Genomic DNA, 14778 nt, shown 5'->3' with positions numbered 1-14778 from the left:
CCTGGTTATAAGTGACAGGCTGCACCCACTCCAGGCCTGTCTGGCCTCATAGCTTCGCAACTACATGCAGAACAATACCCTGCACAGCCCAGTGTGAAGGTGCGGACTACCTGCAGTTAATGCTCTAACACAAGTCTGGCAATCACTCATTAAACAGGCCCTTCATCTATATAATCTTACACATTTTCAAAGTGCAAATGCACTCCACTCCACCACATATTTCTTCCCATTTTGTATACCATCCTAAGGCCAGGGGACCACTTTCTCTGTTTATGGCGCCGGAGATATACCCTCCCTGGGAGGGCCAACACTGAGCAAGGAGCACCGCCCCCGCTGGCTCCGACCCTGAGTGACAAAGGTTCAGCCATCTCTGTCAGCTGGCTCTTTGGGACTGACAAGATTCCCTAACAGACTGATTACCTGACAAGAACATGATGGAACCAGCAAGGGACAGTCCACCTGCCACTGATGAGGACTCCCGCTATCATCGAGCCACGCTACCGCTGCCCAGCCAAGAGCTACAACAGGCACAGCACAAACGTGAGATGCACACACTGAATCACTGTCACATGTCTGACGGCAATGTTTACAAAAACTGGGTGTGGCCCTGGCCGGTTGGCTCAGCGGTAGAGCGTCGGCCTGGTGTGCGGGGGACCCGGGTTTGATTCCCGGCCAGGGCACATAGGAGAAGCGCCCATTTGCTTCTCCACCCCCCTCCCTCCTTCCTCTCTGTCTCTCTCTTCCCCTCCCGCAGCCAAGGCTCCATGGGAGCAAAGATGGCCCGGGCGCTGGGGATGGCTCCTTGGCCTCTGCCCCAGGCGCTAGAGTGGCTCTGGTCTCGGCAGAGCAACGCCCCGGAGGGGCAGAGCATCGCCCCCCTGGTGGGCAGAGCGTTGCCCCTGGTGGGCGTGCCGGGTGGATCCCGGTCGGGCGCATGCGGGAGTCTGTCTGACTGTCTCTCCCCGTTTCCAGCTTCAGAAAAATTAAAAAATAGAAAAAAAAAAAAAAAACTGGGTGTGCACAGGATGAAATTTCACATGTATGTTTAGTAACTCTCTTCAAGCAAAACAAGAATGTCTTGTCCCTGACCTGTGGTGGCACAGTGGGATAAAGTGTCACAACCTGGAATGCTGAGGTCACCAATTCAAAACCCTGGGTTCGCCTGGTCATGGCACATATGAGAGTTGATGCTTCCTGCTCCTCACCACCTTCTCTCTCCCCAACCCTTTCCCTTTCTCTCTCTCTCCTCTCTGAAAAAAAAAATTGAATAAAGTCTTTAAAAAAAAAAAAAGAATGTCTTGTCCTAGTTTCTCCAGAATCCAGCACACAGAGGAGAACAGAGAAAAGGGAGTAGTCAGACTCCAAAGACCAACTCCGAGCTGAGGGGACAAGCACAGCACTGCCATCTGAACTGCAGTGGGCAGCAGGTGGTAACGTTCTGTCGAGATGCTCCCACTGCTGCTCCCTGGGGCCAAGGCAAACAGGCTCCCCAACCAGACTGTCCACGCTCTCCTAATCACACTTTCACATGGAGTCTGAACGCCAAGCCTTCGGTCCCAGTTCCAAGCCTCTTACTCTGTCTGGACTCAACACAAATGATGGTGTGGGAGTTACCAGGCCTTCTTGGTTTGTGTCTCTTCAGACACTATCCTCTCTAGAGGAAGAAAATCAAACTCCCTGATTCCTGCAAGAAGCTGGCAAGGGAAGACCAGGAAGAATGCTGACTTGTTTCTCCTCTACAGAATGAGTTGTTCGCTTATTTTCACAGAAAATGAAGAATTATCTGGAAAAAACAAAGTATCTATACAAGGCAGAAGGACCCTTAAAATATATATATATATATATATATATATATATAAATATTTTGATTATGCAGTTGACACCTGAATAGCATGTGGGTTAGGGACGCTGACCCCTATGCCCTGGCACAGTAGAGAATCTGCATATAACTTCTGACTCTCTCAAAACTTAACTTCCAAAAGCCTACTTTGACCAGAAGCCTTACCAGTACCATAAACCATCGGTTCACACATATTTTGTATGTTACATGCATTATATATACTATATTCTTACATTAAAGTGAGCTAGAGAAGAGAAAACATTATTAAGGAGGTCATAAGAAAGAGAAAATACATTTACAGCAAGTATTGGAAAAAAAAAAACTTTGTATATAAGTGGACTTGTGCAGTTCACCCCTGTGTTGCTCAAGGTCAGCTGTCTGTCCAGACGGAAGCTCTCTTTACAGGTGGGGGACACATAGCAAAGAGCACTGAGGTCAGCTCTCAAGTATCCTGTCAAAGACCTCTACCACTAAATGCAACTTAAAATCCTCCCCCTAACGCCGCCTCCCCCAGGCTCACCGTTTGGCCACAAAAGTCAAGAGAATGAAGTTTATTGAGCAGCAAGATTAATTCTGAAATAAAACCCAACTCTCTGGAGCTCCATGAGTAACATGTCCTCAGAAAGGCTTGCATCCCTCCCCCTGCCCGTCCCCCCAAATCTGCGGGCATCTTCTTTGGATCCTGATCACTCCACAGAAACAATTTTCTGGAAGCAACATACACCTATCCCCTATGTGTCGTGTTTCATCATGAAACTCCTTAAATAGTCTTTCTTAACATCAGTGACAGGAATTTACCCCATGCTTTTGAAAATTCATTACACTTTATGAAAATAAAGTTTTACCTCAGTAGTTAACTTTAATAGTAGCTACATATACTGCACATTACATTAAGGACCTCTAACTCATAAAAGCCTTAATTTCTATAGTTTAGTAGCCTGGCAATCATCCATACGTCTGGGCCTCCAGAAGCCAGTGTGCACCCAAGAGCTACCAGTCCTGGAACCAAAGCATCACCCAGACAGGCTGGCTTTTAACTGGGGCTGCACACATAAATTTTCCATAGAAATGACTGGACCATAGGCCTGAGGTCCCCAAGAAGTCCCTGAAGTCCTTCTCTGCCTCCTGTCTCTGAAGAATCCAACCATGCCAGACAATCATAGGGACTGTCTGTAGACATCTAACCTGGGACAAGGCCCCTGGCAGGGCACAGTCCTCTCGCCAGCCCAACTCCTGCAGCACTGACAACTGAATCGGGACAACACAGAGTAAAGTCCCACCTGGGGGTCAACCTCACTGGGCCTCAGCTTCTCCTTCTGTGAGGTGGAGGCAGCGACACCTAGCTTATAGCATTGGTGTGAAGGGTGAATGTGATGGCTGTACAGGGCTCAGCTCTGCACTGGGTCTGACAAAGGCTCCATAAAAGACATCTTTTAAAAACTCCCATATAATTATCTAAACTTTCCTGTTCCCTAAAAGGCAGCCTGACCCCTTGAATGTGCCTCCTCTTGATCCATGTATAGATAGAGCCCTTTGCTTCCTGGTTAGCCCCCTCCACACCTAGCTGTTTCCCTTCTCTCACCACCTCCACCCACCACTAGAGACAGAATCTGAACATCTGGCTTCAACTCTGGCTTTCCCACCTCCTGGTCCAGCAAAGTGCATCCTCTGTCTAAGCTTGCCTCCATCCACCCTGTCCTCAAAGGCATTTATGGAAAGGATGGATGGATGGATGAATGGATGGATGGATGGATGGATGGATGGATGGATGGATGGATGGATGGATGGAAGGATGGATGGAAGGAAGATACCAATGTGGTGAAAGTGTAAGGTGCACAGCCCTGGAGCAAACCTGAACTGGAGCAGGCACCTCTCTGAACCTTGATTTCTTTATACTGTCCTTCTATAAATACTTTCTCACACTCTCTGCATCAAAACTCTGAACAAGTCTTTTGCTCATTGCTTTCATATGATTACATCTAATGTACTTTTTAAAATTTTTTTTAATTTTCAATTACACTTGACATTCAATATTATATTGGTGTCATGCATTCTATCTATGGTTATGCATTTATATGATTTACAAAGCAATCACACTGATGAGTCTAGCACACACCTGGCACTACACAGAGTGACAGGGGAACTCAAGAGTTAAAATTTTATTTTCAGTAATAGTAGCCACTAGGAAATTATGTAAGCGTTAGGAAATAGTTAATTGATACATTTGCTTGCTATTCTCTTTTAATGGCTCCCTGGCCTTCCCCTTTGAAATGTAGGGAGACATTTATCTTTGCAGTAGGCCTGGTTAGTGTCCTTTTAAGCAACTGGGAAGAGCCCAGCCCTGCAGAGTGCTCATGAAAGGCTCGAAGATTGAGAAGGAACAGCCAGTCTGAGCCCCTCTATCACAGGAGAAATGCAAAGACAGGTGGTTCCTTATCTCAAGAACAAAGCACCTCATTACCTCTTTGTCTACATGACTAACTGCACAGACTTTGCCCCTTGCACCATTACTAACAGCCCCTGAACCCTATAGGAAGAGCACTGTGGAAGTGTTAAAGTAGTTCTTTGGACCTAAAGTCCACTGACTTCTCAGGCTGCTGGCAATTTGATTAAAGACACTCATATTCCACTTGGTCCTCATCACTGTGATTGGCTTTGGGGTGACAGGCAACCCAAACCCTGGCTGGTTCTGGTAACAACAGTTATTACAGTGTTATTACCATACAGAAGTCCTCAGGTTATGACACAGTTCCATTCCTATGACAGTGATATAACCTGAATTTTCGTGTAAGTCAAAACACACCCTAGCCTAAGTCACTTAGCTATCCTAACACAGTAGTAAAATCATAATCTAGAACATAAAAACACAACTAAGGCACAACGGCGTAGGTAAGCATACCAGGGGACGCCAATGCCCTCATTCATATACGGCACTACTGCGTATTCTTCCACCACGTGCAACCAAATTAGTTTGCCCACATAGTCCATAAGCACAATGCTAAAATGTAAGCCAAAACACTCATGTCTCAATTTTTTAAAGTTTTTATGAGAGTGAGCATCATAAATTTGAAATGTCATATGTCGAAACTGTCATAACCTGAGGACCTCCTGTATTCCCTATTCTGCACTTTACATCCCTATTTTGTAATAACTAATTTTAACTTCTTAATCCCTCACCTTTTTTCACCCAACCCCTCAACCCCACTCCCCTCTGGCAATGATATTTGTCTTCTCTGATTTATTTCACTTACCATAATATCCTCTTTCCCACAGCCAAAATATGGGAGCAACCTACACGTCCATCAATAAGTGATTGGATAAAGACGACATGGTACAGCTAACGTATTTTCATTCTTTATTTGTTAGAAAATTTAAAAAGGGCAGTTCTGTAGTTTGACTTTCCAAATGATTACTATGCCCCCTTAATCCCTAAAAGGCATCTGTTCTCTGGGCCTTGCTGACCCCTGGCATTAGTTAAAAGCCCACTTGCATCCTGGTTACCCCACTCCACATGTTTGCTATCTTTACACAAAGAATTGCTATTCAGCCATAAAAAGAAGGAAATCTTGCAACAGCATGAATCAATCTTGAGAGCATTAACCTAACTGAAATAAGCCAAACAAAGAAATACAAATACCATATGATCTTACTTATACGTAGAACCAAAGAAAAAAAAACAAGCTCACAGACACAGGAAGAAGATTGGCAGTTGCCAGAGGTGGAGTGAGGAATGCGCAAAGATTCAAACTTTATAACTTACGTATAAAATACGTAAGTCATTGGGATGTAATGCACAGCATGGTGGCTATATTTATGAACACTATATTGCATATTTGAAAGTTGCTAAGATCTTAAAAGTTCTCATCACAAGAAAAAACATCTAAAATATTTGCTGATGGATGTTAACTAGACATATTATACTGTTCATTTCACAGTATATACAAACACCAAATCATTATGCTGTATACCAGAAACTAAGATAATATGTTATGTCAATTATATCTCAATTTTAAAAAGAAAATCAGGCTTAATTTTACAATTTCTTGTGTGGGGAGTCACTGCCTGATTCCAAAAGCACAGGAGTGTGTGATGAAATATGCCCGGGAGCAGCGTTGCCCAAACTGTGATGCGCCTCAAAACACCAGGAATCTGTTGGGATGTTGGCTCAGATTCTGGAGGTCTAATGCAGGGCCTGAAATGCTGCACTTCTAAAAAGTTCCCACGTTTGGGGACACTTTGAATAGCAGGACCCTCAAGCAGTGGACACTAAACTTTCTGGAAGGGACATTCCTTGGCAGTAAGACACTTTGAGCATCCCTCAACATGTATACATCTGTTTATTTATAAATTGTATATACCTATATTCTGACCAGCAACTAATGTAAGAAGACATATACTATCCCATTAGGACAAGGTACAGTGTTGCAAGAACAGCTACAAATCCTCATTTCAAACCATCTTCTTGATGGTTTTGAATTTTTGGCCAACTTCTTTTCCAACAGGATTCGGTGATCACAGCCTTTTACTTGGCTAAGGAAATTCTCATACAATGGGTAGTAAAAACAATATCTAATACACTGTTTTCTTTCTTTTCTTTTCTTTTTACAGAGACAAAGAGACAGTTAGAGAGAGGGACAGATAGGGACAGACAGACGGGAACAAAGAGAGAGATGAGAAGCATCAATCATCAGTTTTTCGTTGTGGCACCTTAGTTGTTCATTGATTGCTTTCTCATATGTGCCTTGACCTTGAGGCTACAGCAGACCAAGTAACCCCTTGCTCAAGCCAGTGACCTTGAGTCCAAGCTGGTGAGCTTTTTGCTCAAACCAGATGAGCCCGTGCTCAAGCTGGCGACCTTGAGGTCTCGAACCTGGGTCCTCTGCATCCCAGTCCGATGCTCTATCCATTGCACCACCGCCTGGTCAGGCTAATACACTGTTTTCTTGATGTTTGTTTGTACTCTCACTTGTTAGTATGACAGTTTCTGGTTTCTAAGCCACATATCTATTTTATGGAGGTTAATTTAGTTAAAACTAAATCATGCAATTTTACATCAACTTGACCCTGTATTCATGGACAGAGCTGTGCAGGTGTCATGATTCTCATTCAGATGTGATCTCCCACTGCTTCCTCAGGACACCTCAGCTCAGAATGTCACAGGTGAACAAGTGAAGATGCCCGTTTATATAACAAAATATAACAAAGCTTAGTTTCTGTCTCATCTTGTATCCCTAAAGGAATTCTATGAGCCCCACTCATGGCACCTACTTTGGAAAACACACCTTAGAGCCTGACCAGTGGTGGTACAGTGGCTAGAGAGTTGACCTGGGACCATGAGGTCCCAGGTTCAAAACCCCAAGGTCGCCAGCTTGAGTGCAGGCTCATTGGCTTGAATACAGGTTCACCAGCTTGAGTGTGGGATTATAGACATGATCCCATGGTTGCTGACTTGAGCCCAAAGATTGCTGGCTTGAGCAAGGGGTCACTGGCTCAGCTGGAGTCCCCAATCAAGGCACATATGAGAAAGCAATCAACGAGCAACTTAAGGTGCCTCACTGTGAGTTGATGCTTCTCATCTCTCTCTCCCTTCTTGTCTGTCCCTGTCTGTCTGTCTCTTTCAGAAAAGAAAGAGAGAAGAATGAGAAAGGAAAAGAAAGGAAAGGAAAAGAAAAGAGAAAAAATAAAAGAAAAAGAAAAAACAGTAAAAAACATCCTAGAAAAGAGGATATAAGACCATCAGGAACAGAGGTCACTTTCATGGTCAATATGCTGCTTTCATGATCAAATACATTTCCAAACAGCATAACAAATGCATAACTAACAGATGAAAAAATTGTATATGAGATTTTTAACCCCTTTAAAATTATAGTCCCCCACCACACTTGTCTCTTTTCCTACTTCTCAAACTTAAATTCTCCTCCAACCTAACTCAAATGAAGAATTTGAAACAGAAAACATTTAATATGGGTGTTAATGATAGTACAATATTAGACATATTTCAGGTTATCTTATGCTGTCTGTCTATAGGCAGGTAGCAGAGAAATTTTTTCCAGAGGATTTAAAAATTCTTAAAGTTTATATTGTTCAGAAACAGATATATTAGTAGCCTTTCAAAATATTTACAGCCCCAGAAGAGGGTTAGCTTTCCTTTGCACAAGCCACTGACGACAAAACTCCTAGCTAATGCTGTCTTCAAACCCTGTTTCTCCATTACCTTCATTCCCCTTTTCATCTAGCCAAAGTTAATTGCAGTTCTCATGTGTGCAGAGAACAAGACATGACCCCAGAACTGACCCTGCAATTGGGGAGACAAGCAAATGGGTGTGTAACGTAGTGATGATGCTCTGAGAAGAGACGTTGAAACAAAGAGGGCAGAGAAGGCAGGGCTTCCTCAGAGGGCATGGTCAGGGCGGCTGCTGGCCTCACTGCACACAGGATGGAGTGGGCCATGTGCGGGACAAGATGCAGGGAGGTGTCCTGCAAGCAGAGGGATGGCATGTGCAAACCCGAGCCAGGAAGATGACTGACATGCTCCAAGAACAGCGAGACCAGCAGCAGGAGCACTTGGAACGACAGGGAGAAGAAAAAAGGGTGTGGGTTTCGTTCTGACTGTGATGAAAAGCAAGTGGAAACTGTGAGAGGGGACTGGTGTCACCGAAGCAGGTTTCAGGGGCTCCATCTGGCTGCTGTGTGGAGAATGCTCTTAAGGGAGCAAGAGTAGAAGTGACACACACCCGCTGTGCTGCCTCTTCCAAGAAGGGGTCCCAAGGCCCACAAGTGGGCGCTGGGTCCTTCTCAGGGCCTCCCAGCCTCGCCGGATACTGCCCACGGGCCACAGATGGGGGCCAACACTTCAGGGTTCCTCACCTACATATGCCTCTTCTTTTTTTTTTTTTGTTTTTTTTTTGTTTTGTTTTGTTTTGTGAAACTTTCACTTAACTTTTTTTTTTTTTTTTTTTTTTTTTTAAATAAATTTTTATTAATGGTAATGGGATGACATTAATAAATCAGGGTACATATATTCAAAGAAAACATGTCTAGGTTATTTTGTCATTAAATTATGTTGCATACCCCTCGCCCAAAGTCAGATTGTCCTTCGCCACCCTCTATCTAGTTCTCTGTGCCCCTCCCCCTCCCCCTAACTCTCCCCTTGTCCTCCCTCCCCCCACCCCTGGTAACCACCACACTCTAAATAAACATTCATTCCTCCATCTAATTATTTTTGTAATTTTGGACATTTTTTAAGAAGGGCCTTCAGAACTGTTTACACTTCAGGGCCCTGGTCAGAGCTCTTTTCACAGGCACCATAACTGCCTGTTCACGTGTCATACCTTCTCTAGACTCTTAAGTTCCTGAAAGCCAAGGATCTTATCATACTTTCCTATGTATCCATGACATCTGCATAGTACCCAATATATAACCGTCACTCAATAACCATTTTCTGAATATGTTATACACATACATGTACACACATAACCACTTGTTTCTGAAACAAGCACTCTGACTTTCTAGCTCTGTGGATCAGCAACCCCAGGGCTTCAGGCACACTGGCTCATTTAAGAAGAATTCCACCAATGTCCATGTGCTTACATGGTAGTATTTAAAAATACAATTTAGCCCTGGCAGGATAGCTCAGTTGGTTAAAGCATTGTCCCAAAGCACAGAGGTTGCTGGTTAAATCCCCAGTCAGATCATGGACAGCAGTGGTCCCCAACCTTTTTTGGGCCACGGACCAGTTTAATGTCAGAAAATATTTTCACAGACCGGCCTTTAGGGTGGGATGGATAAATGTATCATGTGACCGAGACAAGCATCAAGAGTGAGTCTTAGACGGATGTAACAGAGGGAATCTGGTCATTTTTTAAAGATAAAACTTCAGACTTAAATATAAATAAAATGGAAAAAATGTAAGTTATTTATCCTTTCTCTGCAGACCGGTACCAAATGGCCCACAGACCGGTACTGGTCCGTAGCCCAGGGGTTGGGGACCACTAATGTACAGGAACAGATCAATGTTCCTCTCACTTATTCTCTCTCCCTTTCTCTCTCACTAATATCAATAAATACAATTTATAAAAATAATAAATAAACAAAAATACAATTTAGAATCTTTCAGAATCACTAGCTCTGCATTTAAGTTGTGCAAATGCTATGGGTTTCCTATATCTCATAGGGCCATGCCAGCCACACGTCCCCACCCTTTTCTACTTCCTATCCTGACATAAGTCAAGGCTTTGGCCAGAACAGGAATATACCTTACTGCTAAGACCCAGGAGAAACCGCAGTATAGAAACAACCCTGAGAGACACCACATAGCCCTCACAGAACAAACAAGCTCTGGAAAGAATAAACTTTCAGCCTTTTCAGAATATATTTTAACTTGCAAATAAGGTATCATTCTAACTTAATAGTGATATTCTTCTCCTCTTTAGCAACTGAGAGCTACACTAAAGTGACACACACAAAAAAGGAAATTTTCACTGAGAAATAAATGGAACCATGGTAAACAGGCAACTGAATACTCTGAATACAAAAATCAAGGTCAATTTTTCTACCCATTGTTTTCATATGAATAGAAAACAAGTACTTATAATAAGAACAGGTATGACAGCATGAGGTTTTAATCTTACTGTATCTAAGTTTTCACTGTAAAATGAATCAACTGTCTAAAGACTGACCTCCTGGCTGGTTTCAAGACATATTTAAGAAATGCTGCATAAAGAATGAAAGTTCTCTGTACCAAAATTACACTTCACATTTTTACAAGTCTCTTCTGCCTTTTATTGCTTAACACTTTACTATTAAGCCTATCTTCTAAGTAATTTATGCATTTAATAGTGCTCTTCTAAACACAGCTGACCAAAACCCGCTGCTGCTGAGAATGTCACACAATATTATAAAGTTCCAAGGCAAATCTAGAAAGAGGGTCCCTGGTGAGACACTGGGGTTGGTTCTGGTCAATCAGCAAAGTGTGTCGTCTCCCCCTGAGCTTGCAGCCAAGACCAGGGCACAGCAAGAGACATACACACCTTCCACATTGTTCCTGGACCTGAAAACAAGAACTGGCTATATTCTACACTGTACATAAGGACCTTACCTCTGCCTAATGTTAGCATTTACAGTACTGTCCGTCTGTAGTTTGCAGACAAGTTATAAGCACTCTACATCCCTTCTTTGTCCAGATAGGGACTGTAACTCAAATCTTACGCCAGCAGCTCTCAAGCCAGTACACAGGGTGCTGTGTGCAGACTGGCCAAAAACACCTTGCTTGCCTAGTAGGCATTCACCCAAAAGGCACTTGCTAGACAGAAGAGGGATGTTTTTCTACCTTTACGCTCTGCTTCAACAACCATAAAAAGATGACTATTTCCCCCATGAATTATTTTTAAAAGTCTAGAGGGTTCCATAGAGCAGAGTCCTCCTGGTACTGTCCTCACCTCTCCTCATCTCTCCCCTCCACACTCCAGGACTCAGTCCACATGCAACATGCTGACAGGGGTCCCCATGAAGCCCCGGCAATAAACCATGAGGACTGTGGGGAGGGAGGACTCAGAGGCTTAAAGATTTCTAACTTAGGAAAGGTTTCACAAAGGGCATAGAACTTGAGCTGAGTCTTGTAAAAGAACACTCAAATGTAGAAAAGAAGGAGAAAAGGGCATTCTGGACAGAAGAACATGGGGCGCAAACAGCACGAGGAATGTTGGGAGCACAGGCAGAGAGGCCTGCCTGGCTGGAGCAGGGTTCCTGGAGGAAACCAGCGAAAGACCCTGCGCAGAGATCCCAGCAGAACCGGCAGGGGTGGTGCCCCGGGAGCAGGGCGGGGCTGTCTGAGCTTGCCCGCATTGTATCAGTCCGTTTTCTCTCCCCTTAGGACTCCGGGGTGTGCCCGCTTGTTTTCCTACACCGGGTTTCTGTTGCATTTGCTTTCTGCTACGGCTGTTTGTTTGCGCCATAGTCCTCTGTAGCTCTAGACCAAGTGGACTTTCGTGAACTTCTGCATGGTTCTGCCTGTTCAGCTTCCCAGACAAGCTGACTGGAGCCGGTGATTCTCTCGCTTCCCCCTTTGGAGAGCCGGGTGTCTTCCCTTTACTGACCTAATATTCTCCTAGAGTCTTTGAAATGTCCTGCAGGAGCTCTAGAGGCACACTTTCCACTTCGCTAACCATGAGGACACAAAAGGAGGGATCTGAAAACAAATAAAACACCACCATCTCTGGGAACAGATGCATCTACGCATTCACGTGTCCATCCAACCAAATGCACGTTAACTGCGTGCTGTGTTCCAGGGTCTGTGCGAGACACCAGCCCTACATGAGTCATGTCCCAAACATGCTAAGTGATAATCAAATAAAACAACTTATCTGATGGATTCATTAATTTAAAAAATAATAATAAGCTTGTTATTTTTTTAAAAGGCATGCATCAAAGGCCAAAGTAAAATAAAAGAGCTCGAGTGATAAATCACCACCAATCATCCCACCTCCCACCAACTCTCCACCCCCTTCTGTTCAATATCATCTTTTAAAATATCTTTATGGTCACACTTGATTTTGAATCCTGTAAATTTTCTAGTGACTCGAGCAATATAGGTTATTCATACAGACCAGGGTTTCTCAACCTTGGCATACCTGTCATTTTGGGTCAGAAAATTCTTTGTGAGGGGCTGACCTGTGTATTACACAACAGCAGGCAATATTCCTAGCCTTTACCCATTAGCTGTTAATAGTATCTTCCCAGTTGTAAGAAGTGTCTTCAGACATTGCCACATGTCCACTGGGAGAAACAGAAAGATCACCCCCATTAAGAACTAGACCATTCCAGCCAAAAATATTCTTTCATCAATAGTAGAGGAATTGATGGAGAAGGAACGGTGAGAATATTGTAAGAGGATAATTAATAGAAAATTTCACTGGAAAAATCTCCTAATTTAATTTTCTTTTAAACTCAGTAATCACAGACACCCCTTTTATTGAAAACATTTCCAAAATAGTAATCTCTTGTCCTGTCAGACAAGACCATCAACAAAGTATAATTTAATTCTTTTTGACTATTATAGTCAAAAGATATAAAACACAATATCAAATCTATACTGACTGACCCCCCAAACATACTGTGAGTGGCCTGGGAAAGATGGACGAGGGCCAGTGAACACTCCCTGTAACATTCCTTTAAGGTGCTGTTTACATGTTGGGCTTACCCATTAAACTAAATTCTTCAAAATAAAAAACCCAAATTTTATTACTTTCATGTTCTCAGCATCTAGCATAGTAAATATCACAAAGTAGGTAGTCGCTAAATACTTACACACCTGCACTAAAATAGGAGTATGCAGGTAAAACATGGAGGAATCTGGGCATTATCCTGTAAGTACATGTGTAGAGTGGTCAGAGAATATGAGGCCGGCAGAGGCAGAAGGCCCAGGGAGCTGCTGGGCCCTGTCACGTGGGCAGGCCTAGCCGCACTCCACACTCCCACTCTCTTCCTGAGCCCGAGCTTTGCAAATGACCGACTGGACTATATGAGTCCCAGCTGGCATCAGAAAGCATAACCTCAAGGTGGCATCGTCTCCAGGGCTGCTGCCTGGCTTCCTCGGACAGTGGGACGGAGGATCAGACCACAGAGGGAAGGAAATGAGCCTGCCCTGCAAAACCACCTTGCTGACTCTTTACCAACCCCTTCCCTCTGCCAGTGATGACAAGACAAGGCACAGTGCAGACAACAAACAAGGAGGGGACTGACAGAACCAAAAGAAACCTGAAAGTCTCCAAGTCATCTCAACGTCTTTCAGCATACCCTAGGCCTCATTCCCCCAGGCAGCTCTCCACCCCTTCGTGGCCCTCACCCCTCTTGCCTTCCCCTTTGGACCACTACTGTCCTCCTCTGTCAGAGCTCCCATGCCCCCTGTCCCCTGTTCCTTCCCTTGGAGAAGCAAACTGCAGAGTCCACCCTCATCCTCGCCTCCTCCTGTGCCCTCTATCTGACAAGGAAAACCAAAGTGCCACCAAAAAATTCAAGTGGTAATAACTTAATTTACAGAAACTCCTAACTGTTCACACCCATTTCAATATATTCTCACTTTTTAAAAACAAGTTGCGCGGATGACTTGCTGGCAGGCTGCTCTTGTCATCCCAAACACAGCGTGGTGGGTGCCCTGCTCAGCGGGACCTAAGAAGGACACGAACACTTCCACACCATTCCCATCTTAGATGATGGGAACCTCAAACAGTGACTCCAGACCTCCGGACCTCCTCAGTGTTGCCACTCACACAGTACTGAATGAGCTCTGTCACATGCAGGACATTTTATCAGATCATGTTGGCAACGAATGAAACACGGAGCACTCCACTGAAGGATAGTTTTCAGTAAGAAAATGACACGTGTTAGAAAAAACTATAGTATAAGGAAGAAGGTGTCACACACAGGGTACTGATAAAATGCTATAAAGACAGGAGCTTGGTGGACTACCATTTGTTATGTCTGCCTTTCAGGAAGACAATTAGTCCTAATCCTCTTCCCCTATTAAAATGCATTGGTTGTGCTGATCATGCATTTTCTTAATAAATGAAAGATGCTTTGTTTTCGGAATGAATAACAAATTATTCTGCATGAAGCAAAGAACACCTGAGTTCTGACAAGCAGTCTGTAAAAATCCACTGTTGTGGCATATTATTTGCACATTTATAATAGTCTGTGGAGGTTAATCTGCCCAGATAATTTAATTAAAAAAAAAAGAAAACTCAAATATTTGAAGGATGCATACAGCTTCAGCTGAAGGAACTCAGAAGTGTATCTGTACATTTTGGTTGATGTTGAAATGCTCGAGTGAACTGAAGCACATCTTAGAATGTATAATTAGCCACATGTTTCCAATGTAATTCTCTCAAGCATTTTATTCATTACAGAGAACTACTACTATTCCTTTAAACTAAACACTGAAG

At 43.6% G+C, this 14778-nt stretch overlaps 1 protein-coding gene and 1 pseudogene across 4 annotated transcripts in view; one reads left to right on the top strand and one right to left on the bottom strand.

Moving 5' to 3' along the window:
- The window catches only part of MTUS2 (microtubule associated scaffold protein 2), a 771916-nt gene that overhangs the window by 712366 nt on the left and 44772 nt on the right, over window positions 1-14778 (bottom strand). The gene's annotated exons all lie outside the window — the stretch shown is intronic.
- LOC136391667 (inactive ubiquitin thioesterase OTULINL-like) overlaps window positions 1-14778 on the top strand; it is a 129473-nt pseudogene that overhangs the window by 98928 nt on the left and 15767 nt on the right.

Source organism: Saccopteryx leptura, chromosome 2, assembly GCF_036850995.1.
Source record: "Saccopteryx leptura isolate mSacLep1 chromosome 2, mSacLep1_pri_phased_curated, whole genome shotgun sequence".
Taxonomy (NCBI): domain Eukaryota; kingdom Metazoa; phylum Chordata; class Mammalia; order Chiroptera; family Emballonuridae; genus Saccopteryx; species Saccopteryx leptura.
This window is presented reverse-complemented; position numbering and strand designations above follow the sequence as displayed.